Source organism: Lepisosteus oculatus, chromosome 7 (genome assembly GCF_040954835.1).
Source record: "Lepisosteus oculatus isolate fLepOcu1 chromosome 7, fLepOcu1.hap2, whole genome shotgun sequence".
In the NCBI taxonomy this organism is placed as follows: Eukaryota; Metazoa; Chordata; class Actinopteri; order Semionotiformes; family Lepisosteidae; genus Lepisosteus; species Lepisosteus oculatus.
Genome location: NC_090702.1, coordinates 15688133 through 15714843, shown reverse-complemented (window position 1 = coordinate 15714843; position 26711 = coordinate 15688133). Strand labels below are relative to the sequence as shown.

General features: G+C 35.4%; 1 protein-coding gene across 1 annotated transcript in view; it reads right to left on the bottom strand.

Annotated features, from left to right (window-relative positions):
• sema3d (sema domain, immunoglobulin domain (Ig), short basic domain, secreted, (semaphorin) 3D) overlaps positions 1–26432 on the bottom strand; it is a 193395-nt gene extending 166963 nt beyond the window's left edge. The window contains exon 1 of the mRNA XM_015352729.2: positions 26346–26432. The gene's annotated coding sequence lies outside the window, so the exon portion shown is untranslated. The remainder of the gene's footprint in view (positions 1–26345) is intronic.
• Positions 26433–26711: the final 279 nt, after the last annotated feature.

Genomic DNA, 26711 nt, shown 5'->3' with positions numbered 1-26711 from the left:
ATTGTAATTATATCACAAGATTACTATATGCATAATCCATAGAGAATGAGACATTAAACATGCTTAAAGTGTACAATAAATTACCAAAGCTGCCAAAAATATTTTTAATCCCTATCTTCAATTTTCTATAGCACATAGAAAGCAGTAAAAAATGAATATGACCCATTTTTAAGTTCTGACAAAGCACTGTCTGAAGAGTTTGCATGGTATTTTTAGCCCTTTTTCATTACTTAGAATTTTTATTCATAACCATTTCAGGCTCATCTGAATGATGAATTTCTGTAACAGTTTGCTGATATTAGAAACTAGTCATGCAATGAGTTGATATAAATCCCATGATTTTTAAATGAATGCCAGCTTGGTCATCGAAAGAAGTTGGCTGACAATAACCTCACATAACCTTGAGGGATTTGGAAGGAGAAAATTGTAACAATAGCTCCTTGGGTCATTTTCTTCTTTTATTAATGTATGAACAATGAGATTAGATATACTGAGTATTAGAAGAAACACCCATAACAAATACAACAATTTCATAAAGATATTATCAGGAAATTGTCAAAATTTTAATAGGCGCACTAATACTTTACTGAACAGAAATGAGGGCCAATTAATTACACTGATTAATATTTTTCATCAGCATGGGAGCAACTGAAAATCACAGACTAGTGGTGTTTGGGTTGGAAACAATACAAGCTGTACATGTACATCAGTGATGCAAGCTTTGCAACACATTGCAGATGCTACATTTAGTTATTCTGTCTCAATCCCTCTTGTAATATCTAGACACATTTGTGTCCTTGCTCATCTTGTAAATCTTCAAAAGGACTCTAGTCTGGTGATTGGGGTAACTACAGTATAATGGTCACATCTTGAAAGAAGGTCATTCTGGACTGTTGTCATGTCAGAATGATCTTGAGAAGAAGGCATTTAGTGAGTTAAAAGAATCCCGGATAAACTTGATTGCTATACTGTATATACTGTACAGTAAAGCAACAGTTTTCACTTGCTTTAAGTGATTTATATGATTAAAAGCTCACTACCAGATAATTTCTGCATTTTTACATAATGATATAGAGATAGATGACACCACTCCAATTTATATAAGGGGAATCCATATATACAGTATGTGCAAACTGCAGCCATTCAGCTTAATGGTGTAATGGGCACATTCAGTGACTGTAATTAGTTTTACAAGACTTCTGTTACACCCCTTTAAATGTCATTGTCAAATGTCATTGTTCTTTGCATATCACCTTTACAAGTACACATTTCATGCCAAGTGTGTGTACAGTATATGTGCTATGTTAAGGAACAAAGGTAAAAAGGGGGATGAGAGTAGGACTAATTTCAAAAAGGATATTCAAAATATTGTGCAACTTCCTAATATACAATTTTCTTACTACAACCACCCTTAATTTTAACTTCCAATACAGTGCAGTACTCCATTTGTCCTTCAACATTTATAATTCTCTGTTAACAAAATTTAACCTATCATCCATGAAAGTGTTTAAGGAATCATCTTCTTGAAACCATGGAATGTAAGCCAGTGTAAATTCAGGTGCTGTAGAGTTGTTGAGTAAACCATTCAAACACTGGTAAATAGTGACCTGTACAACTCTGGCTTTGAGCGTGTCATTTGCAAGGTCAAAATACAGTTTTATAGTTAACTTTATGCAGCCAGGTCTACACAGTTATTGTAGAATTATGTCAAGCAACTTAGCAGTAGATCTCGGGGAACCAGAGACAAACTGTTGTCTTATCAGCAGTAAAATTCATTTAGAATATTCTGTACCATTTTGGTTACCATCTTTTGAAAGAAAATGATGCATTGGAGCAGAATACTGAGAAGCTTACTAAAAGTAGGCCTGATCCAAGTATTTAAAACCCTCAAAGCTCAAAAGGCATCAAAAAAAGTCAACTCACTTCTTCAAAATAAATGTGAGGAAACTGTTTTAAAAGAATACTGTGTTTTGCTTCAACAACCACTGCAATTTTCAAGATGTTTGTAATGCAAAATGGCAGTTCAGTACCAGGAGCAAAACAAATGATGGTAAACTCTCTAAATATACAGAGGTTTAAAAAATAATTGTTTGAGAAATAAGAAGGAAGCAAAAGAGTATAATTGGATCTTTTAAAAATTGTGTTCCTGTACAAGGAATTTTGCTAGATGCTAAAGCTTCAGAATTTAAATAGAACCTTTGCCTGTAAGTCATTACCACTAGACAACTGATGGCTATGACCTTTATGTGTCATCTATCGATGTAAAATTCTTTGCAGAGGATATTGCTTCTGGGTGATGTTGCTGCTTATGTACTATATGTAGACTACATAATACTGAACTCTCCCCTTTCCTAGGCCAGTTCAGAATCCTTTGAATTTAGACTGTTTTATCATTACTTGACACTCCGAAGTCTATTCTTTTACTTGGATCTCAGACACAGTTGCTATCTAAAGTATCCGGTCTCCTTGGACCTTTTCACATTTCATAAATGAATTATGGATTTTTTTTCCATTGATCAACAGAAAACACTCTATAATGTCAAAGTGAAACACCGCTCCACAAAAAATATAAAACAGAAATTAAATGATTTCATAAGTATTCACCTTCTGCCACGACACACCTAAATATGCCCTGGTGCAGTCACGGTAGGGGAATACTTTTAATATTCACTGTATATACATGTGAAGAAGAAAAACTGCATGTCGGTCATCTAAATCTAAAATAAATAATTACAGAATTAATTATGAAAAACCTATTAGGAATTATGAATTTATAAAATAATTAATACTTTTAAATAAAAAAAAAGTGTAAAACAATCAATTTTGAATAAAATGTTTGGCACTGAAGATCAGAAACACAATATTTCAAGAAGATGCAAAACATTCATGCTATCATAAAACCGACTCTGTAGCTCTCTGTCTGTGGATGTTTACTTGTGTTTTTTTGACACATAATTGCCCCTTGGTTGGTCTAGCTGTAAATATCTGTCGAGGGTTTCTTACACTTGAATGTATGAGTGACAAAGTAGGTATATCACTATGGATAAAATCATGTTATATTTGAATCAGCAAGAGGCGATTTTCAATCAAATGTGAATTGGTGGCATTGCATATTGTATCAGTGAAAATCCTAATTATTAATCATTGTTGCATTACTCATTCTTGCATTGGACGTGGGTAGCTGAATTTCCATATTATTCTCTAAAACTTGCCTTTTCTTGCAATTTTTATTATTTTAAATATGTTCACCAGTTTTTTATTCTTCAGGTCCCACCTAGCCACATAAGAGTGATATTGGCATCAGCTATACACATCCCAGTGTCAAACAAGTGCATTTGCTAAAACAACTCAGGAACCACTAAAAGATTGAAACTTCCAGGAAACAAAACCAGGCCCTAGCTCAGCATTATTTTAAAATTACAATAACTAAAACATGAAGTGGGTTGTTTAGCAAAACATATCCTTTAATTCTGCACAGCTCCAAATATTGCCATGCTCTAACCTTGGAAACTACTGCAGGTGTTATTTAGAATGACTGACAACAACTGTATTACATGGAAATGCATATTAAAAATCAAAATTAACCAGTGTGATAAGAAAGATCAAAGGGATTATGTAAGCATTATTTTTTCTATTGTTTGAATTGGGAATATTGGGAGCATCCATTGAAAGAATTGGCAATTAAGTTTAACATTTGTGACACTATGTTCAATATATTTTGCAAAATATAAAACTGCGGAAAGTTTTCTAGTTTTTATGAAAAATGTATAGCAAAAATAAACATTAAGACTTGTTTTATTATCAAGCTCTTTTAAGATTAAGATCTTTTGGAAAATGTGGTTTTAAATATTAAAACCATGGCTGTCCCTTTGCCTTGTGAACCACCTCATACAATTTTTATGTTAGTTTTACAGAAGGAAAAAAAAATCATGTAAAGTCATTGGATGTAATTTTTGAGCTTACTGTTGCATGACATCACACTATTCTAACATTTTAATGAAGTCCTAGAAATAGGCTTATGGTGCTGAGGCAAATGCCGGAAGACAAATTGGAAGAATAAGAAAAAAGTTGTTAGAAAAGAAAACAGATTTTAAGAAGTAATGCAATGATTTAGCCTATTGTACTGCTACTAATAATAACGTCATTACATTGCAAATTGAAAACACATCTTTGCAATTTTTATTACAGTTATTAATCATTAATAATACACCAAATCAAAAGAAAATCTTATATCCAATAAATCAAATTTGTCAATGTACAAGAGGAAATAATTTAACAGCAATGAACAAAGATATGGCAGAATTATCATTATGTTTAATCTATCTAACTCTATCATATAAGTTTTCTTCCTTTCTTTCAGCTTGAAAACCTACATTTAATGCTTGAATTGTTTCTATTCAATCTCATTTAAAATATATATATATTGATCACCTAGACAAACAAATTGACTTTTTATATGGACTGATATCCCAGCAGGAGTCTAAACCATGGTTAACCAGATAGTATATTGTGTGCTTATGGACACTGGAGATATGTATTCGATAGAGCATTAAGAAACTGCCTTTAGGCAATATGTCAATACAGTTCTTCTCAAATTTTCTTATAAAGGACATCTCTTAAATCTAAGACTTCCTCCTGAATGAGAAATATACTATAAAAAGATCTATGATATATAAATAGCAGATAAACTGTTCTCTATCACAAAACAAATTTCTTATAATACAAACTAATTAGTAAACTTTTGAATGTGAATACAATCATACGATAATAGAACTAAGTGCACCTTTTGCAATTCAATAATTTCAAAATCCAAATGATTTTGCTACTTATGAAATCCATACTGTGGCACTGTCTGCTGGAAATATACTGTAGTACCAACATAAGAAAGAGTAGATTTAACTGATATCGCAAACCCTAAACAGGATTTAGTTTCATTCAAGCTCCCATTTTGGAGTGGTTTGAATATTGTAACCCATGGACATTTTCTCTCATCTCAGCCACCAAATTCTGTAGCTCTCTCAAAGTTACATTTGCATCCCTAACCAGTTTCCTCCTTGACCAGCTGCTGAGTTACCAGGAACAGCTGGATCTACAGATGCAGCCATTCAAAGTGCGTGGTACAGACACGTACCGGAGGTAATTGGCTATGGCGTCGCGCATTGTGACTCACGATGACGCGCGGTACCACGGTACGTGATTGGTTGACCGACAGGGGCACTCGTGGTCCGTTGGTCTGTCGTAGAAAGATTTACAGTAAATGTCTTTACTGTGCCCGTTGTAGTATTGAATATTCATATGGAATTTTACCACTGAAGAGAAATCTTAGTAGCTGAGCATAAAAAGAATAGGAGCATACTGTAACGCGTGTGAAGGCCATAAACTATATTAATTTTGGAACATAAACATACAGTATATGGCTGGTCTTGGTACTTTAAAGAAAAAATACACACCAGTATTCCATTTCTCCCTAAACATTTTAAGCATCGAAGTCTTTAACTAACGTGATACCGGAGTCAACCAGCATACTTTTAGAATTTGATTAAAAGGGAATATAATATGGAATCGCGTATCTAAAGAATTTAATAACAATATAATTATATTCTTGTACCGCAACACAAAAATAGTACACGCTGTACATTGTCTGTTGATAATGTTTCTGTAGTGCTTTTTCAGTACTCTGCATGTGACCTTGCTGGTAGCGCTGTAGGTTAGGTTCCTGACTCCCATGTCACATGGTCTGTGATCAAATCCCACTAGAACCATGACTTTTTTTTTAACAAACATTTCTTTAATCGCGTTTTGATTTAAATCGTAAACGCGTGTTTAAATATGTGTTTAAAGGCGATATATAAAAGCGCTGATTCTTATGGAATGTGTTCCGCCGGGGATTGAAAAATTTATTTTTTTTAATCGCGTATCTAAGGAAAATAGCAGTATAACTTTGTTCATGCACAAACAGTGGCATGTTACATTATTAATTTGGGTGTCTCCTCTTGCCAGAAAGCTCTAAATTGCATTTTGAGTGCTGTTTTTGACTTTTTCTAAAGTGCAACCCATAAATAAAGCTGATACAGTTTAGACTTATTTTAAACTGTATTACAGCAGCACAATGGACAATGCAACGTAAATTGCAAAAATGCACTTGGAATCTGTCCAAGCCCTACTTTGTCAGGCATTTTCTTTTACTGCAACGGACATAAAAACTCCCTTGCTTTTAACAGAGCTTTTCATAATTTCTAACTACGAAAATTATTTTAACTGCGACACTTATCATTCATTCCATTCCATTATCAGTCTTCCATTTCTCCCTAAACATTTTAAGCATGAAAATTTTATGAAACGGTACCCAAATATGCGATTGCTGTATAGAATTAATTTTAATTTAAAAAAAAAATATTTAACACGAAAATTAAGCTGGAAAACTTGCCCCCTTCTACTTAAAATACCTGTGAAACCAGTTTAATTTGTCACAGCCAGCACTCCCGCAGAGAGGGGGGTTGTATTTGTTAATGCCTTAGCCGGAACACATCATTATATCTGATGCAGCTGCACTGGTAAGATGCGACACCGAAGACATGATTAATAACCTTTTAAATCTGAAGGGAGATCTGAAGGGATCCCCCCCACACACACACACACACAATAGAAGCAGGAAGCAGAAGCAGGGACCGTTGTCAGAAGGGAAGAAGGTGACTATTCATTGTTATCAAAAATGACTTAGATTCGATCATGTTGTGATATTTTGAAATATAAAAGTCAATTGATTGTCCATAATATTGCTATTCTATTTTTTCGAAGAAATGTTTGTTAAAAGAAAAGTCACAGCGCCAGCTGGATTTGAACACACAACCCATGAGTTGGTAATCAGGCATGTAGACCAGTGGGCTACGAGGGAAGTCACATGAAGAGAGAGGCGAAACAGCCCTACACAGCCCTGTCGCAGTACACGAATATAATATCGTTATTAATTTCTTTAGATGCGCGATTCCATATTATATTAGCAGAAAAGCTTAAAACTACCACATTTTCAAATGCTATTTCACATGTTAGTTAAATACTTTGATGCTTAAAATGTTTAGGGAGATATGGAATCACCGGTGTGTATTTTTTCTTTAAAGTACCGATTCCTGGATTCTGACTTGCTGACACCCTTCTGAAGTGGTTCCATAAAATCTGGTATACGGAAAAGAAAGCGTTGATAAAAAAGCCTGGATTCTCATGTATCTGATACAACTATCTTTTAATACAGTCTTTGATGTGCTCTTGAGGATTCTTGTGATATTTTGAGCTCTAGTTGAATGATAAGTGTCGCATTTAAAATAATTTTCGTAGTTAGAAATTATGAAATGGCCTGTTAAAAGCAAGGGATTTTTTTATGTCCGTTGAAGTAAAAGAAAATGCCTGACAAAGTAGGGCTTGGACAGATTCCAAGTGCTTGTACAAATGTGCTAAAGAAATTATACTTTGAGTATACAGCTTGTCCAAAGTCATCCATTATTAATACTATTAGTAATATCTTCAGTAAAGGCTTTGATGCATAAATATTTCTGATAAAGGTAGGTTGTGTACTTTTGTCCAACTGAGCAATCTTGCTTTCATAAAATATACCAACATTTTAATGACTGATGACTAACATGCTGTAACACACAGTTCAAATTTAAAAGCTCAAATGCTGTACATGAGAGGTTAAGCTCCCCCTGGCGGTTTTACAAGTTGATGCCGGATACTTTCCGGCATGACGTCAAATGACGCGATTAACCCCATGATACTGTGTGACACTGCGACACGCCCACCGGGGTATGCCGCGAAATACCCCACCCATTTTGAATGGCTGCATTTGTATGTCTGGGGGCCTTCCACTTCTTAGTAATCAACTTCACCAAGTTCAAAGAGGTACAGTAAGGGTTTTTAAAATATTTTTCTGTCCCTCTACTTATTTGTGTCTTTATACAAATATATCTCTGAACTGCACTGAAAGCTACTTAATTTTCATGGGGGAGTCTATGCTTGAACTTTACAGCCTGACCAACGAACCTCACAAATACAGGTATTTCAGTTCCGAGATCACAAGAGCCATGGAGTGTTTGTTGGATGAGCGAGGACAACATGTGACACCTACTGTAGGACTTAATGACCACTGGACAGAAACATGCTTATCTAGAATCTTCAAGAGGAAATAGTATAGAATATATTTAAGACTGTACCCCAATCTGGTACAAAACATGCATAATTGATATAATTTAGGTGCATTTTTGTAGAAAACCGTATCATCCAGTAAATGGAGTCTTGTTATGAGGACACACAGCAAGCCAGAATTTCAAGAAAAAAATAAAATAGACCTCCCTCTTATCAGCCCTGTTGATGATAAATCATATTGGCATAATTAATGTACCAATATCATGTCTGTTAAATAAAATATCAGTGCACCTGCTACAAAAATGATTTTGTGAATATATTGCTAATTTGCTCCTTAACTTGTTAACAAATGGATTTTTCTAAGGTTAATGTATTATCATCACTATTATTGTAATAACTGAATACAAGTGAATAAGAAAATTGTTTTTGAGAGCTTTACTTAGTTGACTTAGTATCAAGAAATAGAACCTGATTTCATTTCAAATGTATAAAGTTAATTGTGCTGTATGTTATAATGTGCAAAGTGGAATCAATATCTACAGATACCCACCTACAGACTATGAATTCTATTTAATAAAAACTGGCTATTATAATAATGCATATTAGTGCTCTATGAAAGGTTATAGCTAGCTAGCAATCCTTTTATGCATATAGACATTCATTATACATGCATGCTTTAAATTATGGAAGCAAATTTATGAAGACAAAAGAACAATCACTGCAGTACAAGATGCTGGCCTTAGATCAATAGATGATCTGATTGTGGTTTGAATGCAATAAGCCTGTTTTGATACTGCAGAAAAAAAGCTCTTGTAAAATTACCATCCTTGCCAGCAGACACAAGGGACCATACATAAAGACATTCTTAAATAAACAAATAAAATGTAAATAATTTCAAATTAAAACATAAACTCAAGAGGTTTCTTGTTTTAGGCTGCAATTAAATATAGAGTAATTAGCACTAGTAGGATAATAGACTCATCAGTGATAAGCACACCACATATTATACAATTCACAGCTGTATATTTATATAATTTTAGCATATCACAGAAGCTTATTCTTTATGAATGTGTCTTGCTTTTTACAAGTAATTAATTAACTTCAAAACAACAAACATATTAAGCATCTGAAATGAATGCGCTGCATTGCTTTCTTTAAAGAAAAATAAAAATGAAAGGTCCTCTGTGAATGAAGAGAACAAGAAGTGGCTAGTGCTTAAGAACCTTTGTACATCTGAATATGTTATAAAATATGACTGACTGAGTGCCACATCATTAGCAAATGAAATGTGATTTGGAATAATAATGAAGCTTTAAGTCACTGTAATAGCTACAAAAACAAAACCTACTTGTCCATTAACATGGAAAAAGTGTGCATCCATAAATTTTAATGGTCTCATTTAGTGTGTGTACTTGTGTGGACATCTGTCTCCCGATTGTCATGTCTTAGACAAAGCAACATAAAAGAAAAAAAAACCTACTTTGGATGAAAAGCCATTCGTATGAAAATGAACTCACCCTATACTGTATTTAGATGGTTAACTACAGGAAAAGACACACAATAGGTAGTAATACAGATAATGTTGCCCATTCAGTCATTTAAGACCACAAAGAAAAGCAGAAAGTATAAAACACATTATTTCACCTCAAGAGGATCATTAGTAATAAAATGATGTTTTACTTTCTTTCTCCTTTTCAGTGTGGAATTAGCCAGTGCTTATTTTAGCTTGAATGTCTTAACCTTTTTAGCCTTTAGTAAATACATTTTGTATTTTATAAACTTCATATTTTTTAATCAAATGGTTTTTACAGTTTTAGAGAATCCAAGCTACTTAAGTGCGGTTTGCATTGGTCTTGCTTGAGAAAGTACAGCTCCCAAGGAGCTCCTGCCTCTGCCTAACTAAAGGATTTTCACATTTACTGTCAGGAATATATTAACGCAACGTTATGGTTGCAAGCTTTTTCATGTTTTATAAAATGAGGCTACAGAAAGTTCAGCATTTCAGACTTTATGAAGCATTGAGAAACAAAGTGAAAATGAGATTAGTTGGGAAAAAAAGCCCCAAACTTTTTGCATTTTTATTAGTCTTTATAGAAGTGTTCATTGCTTCAGGTAGAACTATTACCATTTCAATTTTGTGAAGTAAATGATCCATATTTATATATATATGAGCACAAGAACCAACATACACATGTTTCATTAGAATCCCACCTCCCTTTCAATATGAAAGAGTGAACCCAGGCTAAATCATGGGTCATGGAAACCCAGAGCACATCCCACATGCACAGGGCAGAAGGCAGGACTACAGCCAATATGGGACTCTATACTACTGCAGGGCATACTCACATATTCAGGGATCATTTAATTACATTCATTAAAAGCATGAATATGAAAGGTGGGGGCCGGCATAGCAAGTGGGAAAGACTCTGAAACCCCGACTGGTCGGTTGTGAATTCAGGTCTCCATTGCAGAAACTGATGTTGTACCGTATGGAAAGTACCTTGCTCCAGTGGTCCAGTTCACCCAGTTATGTGAATAGGGGCAAGCATCTGCTTGGGTTAAGTTCTGTAATAGACTGGTGTCCCATCCAGTGTTTCTTTGTTTACTTAATACCATAGAAACCAGGACAAGCTCTAGCCCAAATATGGAGATTCAGATTATAAAATATGCAAATATAATAATACATACTTGTCTCCTACTGTCCCTCTGGTGATAGCGGGACACCACCTTTCTCTGTAATGGTGTTCCCTGGGTTAGATACAGCAAAGTCATCACTTAATATGCGTCTGGTGTGAGCTAGGAAACTTGTTTGCAAATAGATAAATGTATATGAATGTATACAGGAGAAGCTGTTGGTGATCTATCCAAATCAAATGTTGAAGGTCAGTATGGTAGATATGGTCCTTTAGAAATTTCTTCCCGTTCTCCAGTACCAACATAAGTTAATGTATTTAGGCAGCACACCTACAGTACGTCGATTGCCAAGAGGGCCTGAGGTCTCACACCTTCAATGTGTAGCTCCCTCTGTGGGCTCAACCTCTATACCAACCTACTTGAGTAAGGTTAGTAGAGAGTACAGATGCAGCCATTCAAAATGCGTGGGCGATACCGCATTATTTTCCAGTGCGCTGTACGCAGTCTACCGCGAGTTACCGGTAAATACCGCTATTTACCATAAATTCTCTTATAATACCGCAAGCAAAATAATAGTATCCGGAATTTCCGCAAGGTGGAGCTAATAAAGCTCAACCTCTCATGTTTGAGCTTTTGCCATCAAAGTCTCTAACGAAGATATTACTAATAGTATTAATAATGAATGACCTTGAACAAGCTGTAAGTGTAAACTCAAAGTTTTGCCGTGGTCCACATTCTTTTTTTCATTGACCGTCTCTGTAAAAGTAACACCACAGCATTTCCCAATCACGCATTTGTTTGCAATCATTCAAAGTACAGTAAGTTTTGAGAATCGATTCACCATGCCTTTCACATGCTCATAAAAGAGATTGATTTAGGAACATAAACATATTACCGTATGCAAACTGTACTGTATACAGTATGTATATGTATATTTAATGTCTTAACTGTGCCCGTTTAAGTATTGAATATTTATATGGAATTTTACCACTGAAGGGAAATCTTAGTGCCTGAGCATAAAAAGAATAGGAGCATACTGCAACACGTGTAAAGGCCATAAACGCTATTAATTTTGGAACTTAAACATACAGTATATGGCTGGTCTCGGTACTTTAAAGAAAACATACACACCAGTATTCCATTTCTCCCTAAACATTTTAAGCATCGAAGTCTTTAACTAACGTGATACCGGAGTCAACAAGCATACTTTTAGAATTTGATTAAAAGGGAATATAATATGGAATCACGTATCTAAAGAAATTAATAACGATATAATTATATTCATGTTGCAAAAAAACTGCAATGGACATAAAAACTCCCTTGCTTTTAGCAGAGCGTTCCATAATTTCTAACTACGAAAATTATTTAAACTGCGACACTTATCATTCAACCAGAGCTCGAAATATCACAAGGATCCTCTAGAGCACAGCAAAGACTGTATTAAAAGAATCGCGCATCTAAAGAAATTAATAAGATATAATTATATTCGTGTACTGCGACAGGGCTGTGTAGGGCTGTTTCACCTCTCTCTTCATGTGACTCTATTCAAAAGCCATTTAGCAAAGAGGGGATGAGAAGAGTGACAAACTAGTATACAGTACAGTACTTTAGATCTTTTTTTCTGAACCGGGGAAAATCTGATCATGTTTCTCTATAACAATAATAAAAAACATTGCCACAACCGGACTGTTAAACCAACGCAATATTCAATACTACAACGGGCACAGTAAAGACGTTTACTGTAAATCTTTCTACGACAGACCAACGGACCACGAGTGCCCCTGTCAGTCAACCAATCATGTACCGCAGTACCGCAGTACCGCGCGTCATCGTGCCTCACAATGCGCCAATTACCTCCGGTACGTGTGTGTACCACGCACTTTGAATGGCTGCATCTGTATATCATAGTCCTGCTTGTCAGCCCCATCATCAGCTTGACAGTTCCTCAGGAGCGTTGGTTTGCAGATCTGCAGCAGTTTCTGCAAAGCTTGGCCTAAAAAGATCCCTCTAGAATATAATATAGCAGATCTATTGTTGTATGCTTAGGGCACACATTTGCAAACAATTTACAGAGTGTGGCTACTATGTCTTCTATGCAGATATTGATTTTATTTTTCTATGAGGTAATTCTTTTGTGTACAGTCCATTCCAACACTTGGATAATCCTCTTCGTTCTCTTGGTAACTTGCAGTCTTTTAGATGAAGGATAGTAATCATCCACCCTGAAGGAGCACAAAGCCATTATTTCTGCAAATTGTGTTATAATTGATGGGGAGTATCCTGGGTCTTATTTCTTAGTTATCAAACCCCTTCGGATATAAAATGCTTTCATCCTGCATTTCTGGCAAGACAGAACACGCTGATATGTCTGTCAAAACCATGTTTTTGCTGGTTATTGCCTCTCCATAGGAATTTGAGTGATCTTCATGCCGTTTCAGTGCAGGGTATGTTTCTCCCTTTTTAGTGAAAAGAATGAAAATTATTTATATTTACTGAATGATATTACAGCATCAATGAAATCTACTTTCCATATTCATATAGCTGGTTAATTAGGACCTCCTGTTGATTATGAGTATGTCTTGGTATATTTGTTCCTAGGACAATGTAATGTGTAGTGGGTAATATTCCCATACTAGAATAAAACTTGAAAATAGTGTGGGATGCAATCTTATATTTCTCATTATTTTAAAATTTTTAAAACTGATATAACAGACTTAATGAATGCATTGAACAAAGTTAATTTTGTTATGTTGTGAATTTTTCATTCTCAGGTTTCATTCTCATTTTCTCTTTCATTTTTAACAGTAATAAAAACCTCTTATTTTGTTGTCGTAAATAACTCCTCCATGCACATTCAATTGCCACCTATAATTTCCCAGTCAGTCATTTTCAGTCTGTCAGAACACAGTTTCAGAACATTTTCATTCATTCTTTTATTATTGTCAATGCCTTATTGTGTAAAAGGGACAGGTTAAAACAGTGAAAATAATGATTAAGTGCTGTGACCATGTCTAATGATTTTTAAAATATGTGATTTATTTAATGTACTTTATTCATATTGTAAGGATATGAAAATAAAAGCTTCTTGATTTCTTTAATCCAAAGAATGGCAAATAATACTTAAAATAGTTTAAAAAGTTAGAAAGATCTTCATACTGAGGTACAACATATAAACATTACAGTTCTCAGCAATGCAGATTTTGCCTATAGTATATTGTGTAATAGCATACTAGAAAGAAACTGATTATTTTGGATGACTTTAAATTCTGAAAATAAATACACGTATCTGTTATATGTTTAATATTGTTGATATGTTTTAAATTAATGAAATAGATTTTTAGTACAGTTGCCTGTACAAAAAGAATGTTAATTTCTCCAATTAAAATAATAATGAATTCAGGAAAACATAAAAGGATGACAAAAGTGTCAGCGTTTTGGACAGGCTGATTTATGAAGACATTCATAAACTAAAATAAAGAAATTAATGAAATTACAATACTTTTGTGTTTTTTTCTGTTTATCAGTTAAGACAATAGATAGGAGTGTTTTTCAGAACGTTTCATATATAATATTGTCACCTTTCTTGACTTTTTGGATCACTATCTTCTTTACATCCTTACTCTCATGTCTTCCTCTTCTACTGACTCTCATTAACACATTCTGCTGCAAATCCTGGTCTCTTTCTCCCTCTACTTCTGTTTCTTCTGTGCTCTCCAGTTTTCCCTATTTGTCTCATTCTCTAAATATAATTTAGATCAGCATTTCTCTGCCTCCTTCCCAACACACAAATAAACCTACCCAAGCACATTTGTATTTATATTACAAACCTTTAATCTGGGTTTTTGAACTACATATTCACTTTATCCTGGCAGGATAAAGAGAGAAACATAAAACTCTTGCTCAACTGTTATGAGATGTTCTGTTTTTTATGTCATATTTAAAAAAATGAAACTCACACCATGCTCAATTCCCCACTCCTCTGTTTAAATGTTTCTCTCTCTACAAAATAAATGTTTAATCACTCTTTAATTTAGTCTCATATGTGAAAAAGCAAAAATGATTTTCCCAGAATTGTGCAGGACACACTTCAATATGGTAAACAGTAATGTAGATTTGGACAATTTTCCCACTCCTTATTTTTACTTTCCGTGCACTTCTCTATCTCTGTTACTCTTAACACCACTACAGTATATTCCTCTTCTTGCTTAATCCAGGCTGTGGTACTCTTCTGCCTACACTATACCATCTAGGTTGGGCTCCCTGCCAATGTCATCCATTCATTCTATATCATCCAGAATTCTCCTGCTAATCTTGTCTGTTCTTTTCCTCCCTTTTCACATGCTGTTCCATAACTCCAATTTCACCACTGGAGTGGAGCACTGTTGTACCACGCAGCTAAATCAAACCCCATGTTTTCACCTACATTCTCATTTTCTCTTCTCCTCATCTTCTCCCAAACTAATTGTACTTACTCTCTGCTCTCCCTTTTTGAGAGCTTATTCACTCTTTAGCCTTGCTCTTGCTCTACAGTGGTAGATTTAAATGGCCACAGAAATCAGGACTTCTTCTCCACTACTCATCTGGTGTTAGACAACACTTGTGATTTCTCGGCCTAACATTAATGTTTTTAATATTCAATCTGGTAATGTGTTTTAGTTGTTGCACTTATTCATCGTAAACATGGTACACATTCCAATAGGGTGTCAGCATTCCTGATTTTTATTCACAATTTGTGTGCTTTTTTACTTTTGTTTTAATACTACTTCATTCCCCCCCCAATTTTTTTTTCCTGCTGCTCCTGTACTGGACATTGTTAATATTATGGTTTTGTAGGAGTTTTGTGAATTTACTGGGTTAATTCATTAATTGTAGTAGTAACCATGAGGTGTTTCTTTATGGCTATTAGAAAATCAATCGATCAGAGACGCACACATGCAAACTCCATACACAAGATATATTTTTCAATATATAAACTGTACATACTGTATAAAACATAACAGTCTGCCTGAATACAGATGGCAGATCTTACTGTGAGGGTCATCAAAATGCAAGGTATATAATCACGAAGACATACAAACCCCACAAAAATACAAAGAATATACTTCAGTATACCATTCAGCTATATCGTTAATCAGTCTCATCAACACAATTTCTACAGTAGATACTCAAAAGTAAATACATTACTCATATGAATTAAAGGGATATCAACTTGTGTTGAGGTAACAATTGAATTCTGGAGATGAAATGTAAAACACTGGGTTTACTTATCCAGAAATGGATTTGTATTTCCTGGCACAGATGCCAAAGACCATCTGGGAGGCTCTGTTGCAAACTCTGTTGCAGTGGCATCCAATAGGCATCACCCCAGCATCCTCTGGCTCGGTGCCAACCAGTTCTGGTGTTGTTCCGAGTTAGAGAAATAAAGAGGGATTTCTGCTGTCAGCTATGTGCTAGACAGTGTCTCTCTCAGGGACTTACTAGTAGCCCAACTGACTAGTAGAAAGTCTCTATGCACAGAGGGTGACCGTGGGTCCGAGCAAGTATCTCTTTAAGGGGAAGAAACTTGGTTTGCTTCTGGCGTAGTGCTACTGCTGAATAAAACGTATTCAGATTGTCGACAAGAGTCCAAACATATGTTTTGGTGATAAAGTGAAGCATCCACATTGGTGGCTAGAAATTTAAGTCATACACACGGGCATTGCCCAGGACGATGCTTTGCTGAAACAAGGTTCCAGTCCCTATACAGACAACACTGGCTGTCACGGAATGGAAATGGCCCGACCCAATACGGGTTGAGAGTTTGGCGGACATTTGAGACCTACATGGGGTTACCATGCCCTGCAGGTTCCTGATTGGTTGATCAAGGTGAGAGATGAGTAACAATGACCTCTGACATCTAGGACTGCAATCCAGATGTTCCCAGGAATTCCATGGACATCCCATGTGGGGACATCCCCATTTGGGAACTGCTCCTTATCGGAGAAAACACTAAATCAGAACTGCATGAATAGCTTCTCTGTGGCTGCACCACAGAGATGAGGTAGATAGATTGGGCCTCACTTAGTAAAGCACAGCAAAACTTAATTCTGTCATTTTAATAAGCATTGCTGCTAGTTTCCTTGTAATATTTCTTGATCATATTCTTATCTATTGTTTTCTTTGTACTTACACATTATATAACATTTGGTAGCAATGTAAGGTTTTGTTGTTAATGGCAAAAAATAAAGCCAATACCTGTAAATATTAAAAATAATGTGCATGCATCTACCTTAACAGTAGCTTTCATTCATGCATTGTACAGATGCAGCCATTCAAAATGGGTGAGGTATTTCGCGGCATACCGCGGTGGGCGTGTCAAACTATCACGCAGTATCACGCGGTATCACGTGTGTCACCTGTGTCACGTGACTAACTATCCGGCGTCGCCTTGTAAAACCGCCAGGGGGAGCTTAACCTCTCATGTACAGCATTTGAGCCTTTAATTTTGAACTGTGTATTACAGCATGTTAATCATCAGTCATTAAAATGTTGGTATATATTATGAAAGCAAGATTGCTCAGTTGGACAAAAGTACACAACCTACCTTCATCAGAAATATTTATGCATCAAAGCCTTTACTGAAGATATTACTAATAGTATTGATAATGGATGACTTTGGACAAGCTGTATACTCAAAGTATAATTTCTTTAGCACATTTGTACAAGCACTTGGAATCTGTCCAAGCCATACTTTGTCAGGCATTTTGTTTTACTTCAACGGGGCATAAAAACTTCCTTGCTTTTAACAGGGCGTTTCATAATTTCTAGCTACGAAAATGATTTAAAATGCGACACCTATCATTCAACTAGAGCTTAAAATATCACAAGGAAAAATACACACCGGTATTCCATTTCTCCCTAAACATTGTAAGCTTCGAAGTCTTTAACTAACGTGATACCGGAGTCAACCAGCATACTTTTAGAATTTGATTAAAAGGGAATATAATATGGAATCGCGTATCTAAAGAATTTAATAACGGTATGATTATATCCGTGTACTGCGGCAGGACTGTGTAAGGCTGTTTCGCCTGCCTGATCATGCGAGCTCTCTTGTAGCCTACTGGTCTAGGTGCGTGACTACTAGCTGGCAGGTTGTGTGTTCGAATCCAGCTGGTGCTGGACTTTTCATTTTTATTTATTTATTTTTTAATCGCGTAACATAAACATATTACCGTATGCAAACTGTACTGTATACAGTATGTATATGTATATTTAATGTCTTAACTGTGCCCGTTTAATTGAATTTAAAAAAAATATTTAACACGAACATTAAGCTGTTTACATGTTCCGCCTGAGAACAGTCACCCGTTGCTACCCAACGCAGAATGGTGATTGGCTGACACCATCTGACACCCCTCTGATTGGAGAAAAAAGACGTGCTGGTGTGCTATACCAGGAAGAGGATTTCTTTCAATTCTAAACGTGTATTTTAAAAGTTTAAGAAGTAAAAACCTTACAGCGTACACAGATTTCTAAACTGATCAGGATCGTTATCTTTGTCTCATGCATAATAATGTTCACCGCTCTGTCCAGCAAATTAATAATAAACTTTATTTTATATAGCTTTTTAAACGAATAAGTAATTAGATTGCTCATAAACCTAATCACTTGCTTTTTCTTTTTATTTATGCTCAGATTTCAACTATAGATCGTATTATTAATAACCATAATAACAACCAACCAACAAAAACAACCATATAAACATAATGGTGGTGCTGGACCTTCCAGTTTTATTTATTTATTTTTTAATCGCGTAACATAAACATATTACCGTATGCAAACTGTACTGTATACAATATGTATATGTATATTTAATGTCTTAACTGTGCCCGTTTAAGTATTGAATATTCATATCTAATTTTACCACTGAAGGGAAATCTTAACATAAACATACAGTATATGGCTGGTCTCGGTACTTTAAAGAAAAAAATACGCACCATTTCTCCCTAAACATTGTAAGCTTCGAATGAAACCACTAAATAAAGACATAAATATAGAAATCTTAAGATTTGTTTTATTTAATGTTGGTAGCAGGATGAACTGTCAGAGTGTATATTTTGTCGCAAAGTTGCTACAAGATGTTAACAGTGAAAAAGGTATTTAGAAATGAGTTATTTCAAGATGAAAAAGAAAACATACACGAAACATGGTTTCATTACGACCAGAATCGGTCTTGAGATATTTTTAACTTGATTTACAGTATTTGAGAGGTATGTCTTAACACCGATACTACAGTGCTTAAGTACTGCTCACGTATATGTGTCTAGGTTTATATTATGCATTTCATACGGTCAAATTACTTTTGAACAACTAATAAGAAGCGCCAAACGGTATGCGTTTTAGTTTCGTTTTGTGCTGGAACCCGTGGATTGATTAGAGATATCAAGTACATACAAGTCATTTTTTAAATGTTGTAGTTCGTCTTGAAAAAATGTTACGAGTACATCATCTATCAACAATTACACAGGTTCTGTTTCCATATTGCGGATTTTGGTTAGGTACAGTATTATCAAATCCAGTGGCGCTGTGTGTTACTTTACTGAGTCCCAATCTGTGATTGAAACCTGTAAAACCGGTTTAATTCGTCACAGCCAGCACTCTTCAGGTGTGAGGGTCTTCTGCTCAGAATGAAACGCTAAAATGTTTGTGTATATTCTAATAGTAGTGGGGGCAGGGTGTGTGGGAACAGGTTTGTTCTTCACACCTGAAACATTTTCTCTGAAAGGATTTTCTTCGAAGTTTAACCGATCTTGTTACAGCATGTTACAGTTTACTATTATTAACCATATTAATTTTAAGTGCTTAATGTAAAATCTTGTAAAAATATATTTTCATTGTTCAAATATACATTAATATACATTAAGTCTGACTATCATATAATAAGTTAAATACAAAACTAAAGAAAAATAGGGTTAAATATAATTCAAAATATTTTGCTAACAATGTTAACTGTTTATGAATAATAAAATGTATTAACTAAGGAGTAGGATGGCACAGTTGTTAGTATGTTTTTTGTTTTGTTTCTTTTTCATAAATACAACAGTAGTACCTGATGTCTCAGTGGCTTTCAAAATTAAATTATGCATGCAAACCTGTGAACTAGAAAGATAACTAAGATTTTAATACTAATTAAATGACCGCGGGCACTTCCCACCCCCCTACATTCTCAGAGTAGAACAGACTAACCTTCTAATGAAAGACGGTCCACCCCCCACGGACAGGAAAAGTGCCCACAGGCACTTAAACTTAATATGGTTAGTAACAGTAAACAGTAACATGGTAAGAAGGAGCACGTACAAACGTTTTCGAAATAACCACATGTAAGACTCTGATCCTAAAAATGTTTAGGGAGAAAGTGGAATACTGGTGTGCTTCCAGAAGAATCAGTATGGCTCAGAGATTAAATAAAACTTCACAGACATTAACGAAGAGCATAACGCGTGTACTGTATACACTGCAAGTACAACCCAACTCTCTGCAGGAGTGCTGGCTATGACGAATTGAACCGGTTTCACGGGTATTTTCAAAGTAGGAGGCGAGATTTCCAGCGAAAGACACCCCCCCTCAAAAACCCAGTAAATACAGTACTTACTAGTTAAAGGCTAGGCTCCCGACTACGGCGAAAGGAACCCTTCTTTCATTAGAAGACAATGAACATATTTTAGCCCTGAATGAATTCATAGCAAACATGGTTTACATAAAAGACATTTTTCCAAGAAAGTTTAGCCTTTGTCACTAATGAAACCACTAAATAAAGACATAAATAGAAAAATCTTAAGATTTTTAAAATACATGACTTTGCTAAAATTTATTTGAAAATAAAAACAATTACAACCGCCAGGGGAGAGAGAGAACAGGGGAGGGATGTTTGTTTTGCATAAGGGGCGGGGCTATGGAAAGTAGGTATGTTTGGGAATGTGTAGTTACATGTTCTGGCTGTTTGTGAATTATCGTTGTTGAGTATGGAGTGTTGAGGTATTGATTTTGTGTAATGCTTTATGTTGAAAATTGAGGTGGATTTTGTTTATGATAAACAGGATAAACTGGGATGGGAGGAAGGTTTGGTTTTGCATAAGGGGCGGGATTATGATAATTGGAGGACTTTGCGAGTGTAAAATGGTTTGATTATTTGATTTTGTATTGTGGTTGTTATCTATGTTTTTGGTTGGTATTATGTTTATATGGTTGTTTTTGTTGGTTGGTTGTTATTATGGTTATTAATAATACGATCTATAGTTGAAATCTGAGCATAAATAAAAAGAAAAAGCAAGTGATTAGGTTTATGAGCAATCTAATTACTTATTCGTTTAAAAAGCTATATAAAATAAAGTTTATTATTAATTTGCTGGACAGAGCGGTGAACATTATTATGCATGAGACAAAGATAACGATCCTGATCAGTTTAGAAATCTGTGTACGCTGTAAGGTTTTTACTTCTTAAACTTTTAAAATACACGTTTAGAATTGAAAGAAATCCTTTTCCTGGTATAGCACACCAGCACGTCTTTTTTCTCCAATCAGAGGGGTGTCAGATGGTGTCAGCCAATCACCATTCTGCGTTTGGTAGCAACGGGTGACTGTTCTCAAGCGGAACATGTAAACAGCTTAATGTTCGTGTTAAATATTTTTTTTAAATTCAATTAAACGGGCACAGTTAAGACATTAAATATACATATACATACTGTATACAGTACAGTTTGCATACGGTAATATGTTTATGTTACGCGATTAAAAAATAAATAAATAAAAATGAAAAGTCCAGCACCAGCTGGATTCGAACACACAACCTGCCAGCTGGTAGTCACGCACCTAGACCAGTAGGCTACAAGAGAGCTCGCATGATCAGGCAGGCGAAACAGCCTTACACAGTCCTGCCGCAGTACACGGATATAATCATACCGTTATTAAATTCTTTAGATACGCGATTCCATATTATATTCCCTTTTAATCAAATTCTAAAAGTATGCTGGTTGACTCCGGTATCACGTTAGTTAAAGACTTCGAAGCTTACAATGTTTAGGGAGAAATGGAATACTGGTGCGTATTTTTTTCTTTAAAGTACCAAGACCAGCCATATACTGTATGTTTACGTTCCAAAATTAATATCGTTTATGGCCTTCACACGCGTTACAGTATGCTCCTATTCTTTTTATGCTCAGCTACTAAGATTTCCCTTCAGTGGTAAAATTCAATATCTACAACGGGCACAGTAAAGACGTTTACAGTACAGTAAGTCTTTCTACGACAGACCAACGGACCACGAGTGCCCCTGTCGGTCAACCAATCACTTACCGCGGTATCGCGTGTCATCTTACCTGCGGTATCTGTACTGCGGTGTCTTTACCGCGCACTTTGAATGGCTGCATCTGTAGCTGTAGTGTACATGGCTCTGGAGCCTGCCACTAGTAATAGATTGTCCACTAAGATCTATCTAACCAAAGCATTTCATTGGGGTTAACAGTGGGAATTCAGCCATTGATGCAGCACAGAGACCTACTGAAGTGAGAGTAGGGAGGAGTACAATACTGCATGCAGTCTGGGAGCATACATACAGTACTGTACTTACCCCAGGTGTGCACATGGTTAAAGTAGTATTTGTACCTTGGCTGCAAGTCCAGTTTTTTTGCTTTCAGAACCTGAAACCATGGTGTAATTCTTTAAGACTTAAGACCTCTCTAATCTATGAGCACTTTAATACGTTATTTTGAAACATTTTCTATAATTAGGCTGGAGGTGTGAGTACGGATGTCAATCTCATTCTGCTCTTGCTGACAAAGGGGAAAATGCTTGCAAAACAGCAATTCCTTTTGGTCCATTAATTTATACATGTCTGACAAAGAAAAATATTTAAAATTATATATAGATTATCAGAGACATGAAAAAATTAAGCAAAATACTAAATTTGTGGAGACAAAATAATCTGTAATGTTACCAAGACCACTGGATGTTTGATGACAAAACAAGGGAAATTAGTTACTGAAAAGTAAGGGTGTGTATATATATAAAATATACTTAAATATTAATATGAGAATTACATCATGTAAAAGATGTGAATGAATAAAACGTCTTATGAATATTGAAAAATCACATTTGAAAAAAGTGCAAAACTCAGAAGTCTAAAGTTCATATGCATTTCTAATATGTTTAAACACATATTAAACCATATTCTCATACAGTACACAAAATGAATTGTGGAATGGAGAGCAGAACCACAAATCTCTTGGTCACAATTTAGGTAGGAACTTGATTAGATTTAATCCAGGCAAAGAATATCAGCAGAAAAAAACAACCTGTAAAGACAGAAGACTTACAGTTGGGTCACATCAGTAAAAATAACTGACACTAAATTTGCTTGATTAGACACTTTATCTGGAATTAGGCCTAATTCTAGTATTGATAAAATAAAATAAAACTCCGTAGTGCATAAGAAAGCCATCAGATAATAAAACACTAATAATGGTGCAACAGTATTTCTAAATTTGTTTAATAAGTTTTAGATATAAACTAATTCACTGCAACATTTAATGTGAATATTGCCTACGGTGGCAAAAGCTATGTGGCAAGGGAACATCTGTTGAAGTACATATTGCCTGTAATCCTTGCCAAAACATCTTGGCAGGTTTAGAACTACATGCTGTTGAGTATGTTACAATACAATTAATTTTACACATGAATTAATCTACACTCTTTTCTTGTACTACAGGATCAAATTTTATAACAAATCCCACTTATTTTATTATTTTAAAAGAAATATGTATAGGACTTTTTACAATTAAATCCTGTGGCACTGATGCATTTTTCTTTTACTTTCAGGATATATTTACAAGGTTTTCTTTTCAGTATTTCACTATGGGTATAATTTATTTCTACCACATTTTTTAACTGTACCTTGCAACCACATGATCACACAAGCCAGATCTCAGAAGGGAAGCAAGGCTGATCAGTACTTTTGGAGACATTTTTCCATTTCCCCTTAAGAGACAGGAGTCCGCCTCAGAAGTTAAAAGAAATTTCATGCATATGGGAGTGAGAAACACAGATGCCTGGTGTATTTTCCGCAGAGTGATTAAACTAGAACAGTCCTTAAATATTTTTCCTTTATCTATCACACTTCCCTGTGCTTATCAGTATTGGCAGCGTTCCAGAATCGCGCCCATCATCCTCTTCCCTATTTGCCAAAGATAACTTTTTAATAGCACACATTCCTACAGTATATAACACAGTACAGAATTACATTGTAGCCCTTGTGTTCAGCATTCGTCCATTCCAGTTCAAACCAGTCCAGTCCTGTTTGACCACCTTATAAAATACTGCATCACAAGCAGAAAAAAGTATGCACAAAGTTCACATATCTCAACTGTACTATAATGGAAGACCTCCAGAGAATCCCAGGTGCTACTGCGAGTGATGTTGTTGGATCAGTAGGTTGCACTCTCTCTTCCGGACAATTTTGAAACCAGTGCCCTAATATTGTTACTGGAGGTGTATTATCTGGTTTTCATGTGATGTGTTCAAGTGAGGTTCTCACTATTTGGTCATTAAAGATCTCATGGCATTTAAAAAAAAAAGTAGAGGTGTTAAACCTTGGATAAATTCCACTCCAGGCTTGTACAACATGACATTCTTACAATCCTCTTTTAATTCAATTGTTGAAGCCATTTCTCCGATCTCTTATGTAGAGAGGCAGATAGCACATAATGGCCAGGCTGGTGCTACAAACTGTATTACAGTTGGATGAAACGGATTCCATCTTATGTGTAATTTCCTTTGGGATTAAAAAAAATGTGCATTTAAGAAAAAGAGGAATCCAAAAAAGATGCTTCCATTTTAAACTTGTGTAAACAATGAAGTCTTTGGCATTATTTTTTTTAAGTAGGTTGCTGCGTCAGCATACGTAGATTGCAAAGGTTTGTTCCATGCTGAAAAGAGAAGAAAAACATTTAGGCTGTGGAGCCTTCTTCAGGTGTGACACCAGAAGAAGGCTAAAAATCTGAAATGTTTATTTTCTTCTCTTTTCAGCATTATTAAAAAAAAATAGTTTAAAGAAAAAAAAATGCATTCTTCAAAACAAGAACAAGCCCTGAAATTTGATATGGAGAACCAGAGCAAGTAGTAGTTTTCTTCCACAGTTCAAAGACATCCTGATAGGCCCTGGAGTGTGTGTGTGCAATACAGTACTGTACTGGCAGCCTATCTAGGGTGTATCCTGCCTTGCACATTTGCTTTGCATAGGCTCTGACTCCCCTGTGACCCTGTATTGGACAACATGGTTAGAAACTGAAATAAAAGCATTCTACCAGATAACCAGTTTAATATTTTTCTCTTTTATAGTTTTAAGCCCCTTGTGTCAGCAGTATTGGTGATTGATGTAGCCTGTGTAATCCAGATAGCACCATCAGTGCTCAACATGTAATTGCAGTTAAAAAGGATATACAGTACAGTTAAGCTAGCATTAAAGACACAGTCCAGCTCACTTGCTGTTTGTAACCATTACATGTTGCAGATTAAGGTCCAATCCATTAACCACACAATAAGACAAATGAGAAGAAAAAAATAAAAATGTGCACATCAAGAACTGTATTTTGTCATATTGCTTGGTGAACAATTCACTTTATCATCAGGAATGTTTTATTAATTTCTAGAATTGCCTTCTATCTATAAGGTGCCCAGAAGTCATTGGATTTCTTATTTTTTAAAAAAATAATTAAGTGCTTCAGAGAAGTGAGGAGAAAAAAACAGCAGTGACAACAAAAAGCTGGCTGAAGTCAAACTTTGTTTTGATCTTAGAGCCTGGGGAAAGACTGCTGTAATTCATTTGCAATGCAAGACAGTTTTTAGCCACATCTTTAGAACTGAACCATTTACAAGTGAAAGACTAATTTGACAGCAAATTATAAACTAAATCTGAATACATCTAAACATCTATTTAAACCAAAAGGACTATAATAAGAATATTGCCTGTGTCTTGTGCCTATTGCTTGCTGGGTTAAATTCCAATTTCAACTGTAGCTCCATACTGGATAAAGTGATATAGAAACAGATGGATATAACATGTATGAATTTGCATGTTTGAATTTATGACCTACTGTATATAGTACACAGATGTCTTCTGTGCTATATAAGCTTCAGAAATATAAGTATATGAACTATATAGTACAGAGACAGAGTATCAAAGTCTGAAATATACTGAACAACTGTACAATGTGACATACTTATAGGCATGTCATTCCAGGATCTTAGAAAACACATCAAAATCACAGATAGAAGGCTTTAAAACACCAAAGTGCAGTTTATTTGGAGCACAAAGAAAACAAAAAAAAAACCAAAACAATGCCCATAAAACAAAACCTAAGCTCTTCCTTGCACTTCTGCATAAACCTCTTGAAGGCCCTAACTATCATGGCCAAGCAACTATACTGCTTACCAGCCACCAAACAAACCACAGTTCTTTCCAACAACAGTCTCTCACTCTTCTGTACTTTCCAGACTTGAGTCTCTCACTCCAAGACACCCCTTACAGAAAAGCCAGAACTTACAGTTTCCCTGCGCCATGGTCAGTCTTTATCCTCTGTGGAGTGGTGTACACAGGAGATCTACCTTTCTCCGCCAGCAACAGACACCCACTCCCTCAAACTGATAGTAGAAGTTTCTGTTTCCTGTTTTTATAAAGTCACTGACCAATTGGCTTCCTTCAACTGGTCAGGTGACTGAGCACCTCAGAATGTGGTCTCTACTGGGGCTGTGCTCTTCACAAGTGGTATTGCTAGAATCTTTGGGCCCACTCCAGAGATACAGATGTGAACTTCTATTTTTTGATTGAAAATCTGACAGCTGCTAGTCACAAATGATCTCTTAAATTAATCTTAATAGAAAATTAATTTGCAAAAATAAGGTTGATAAAA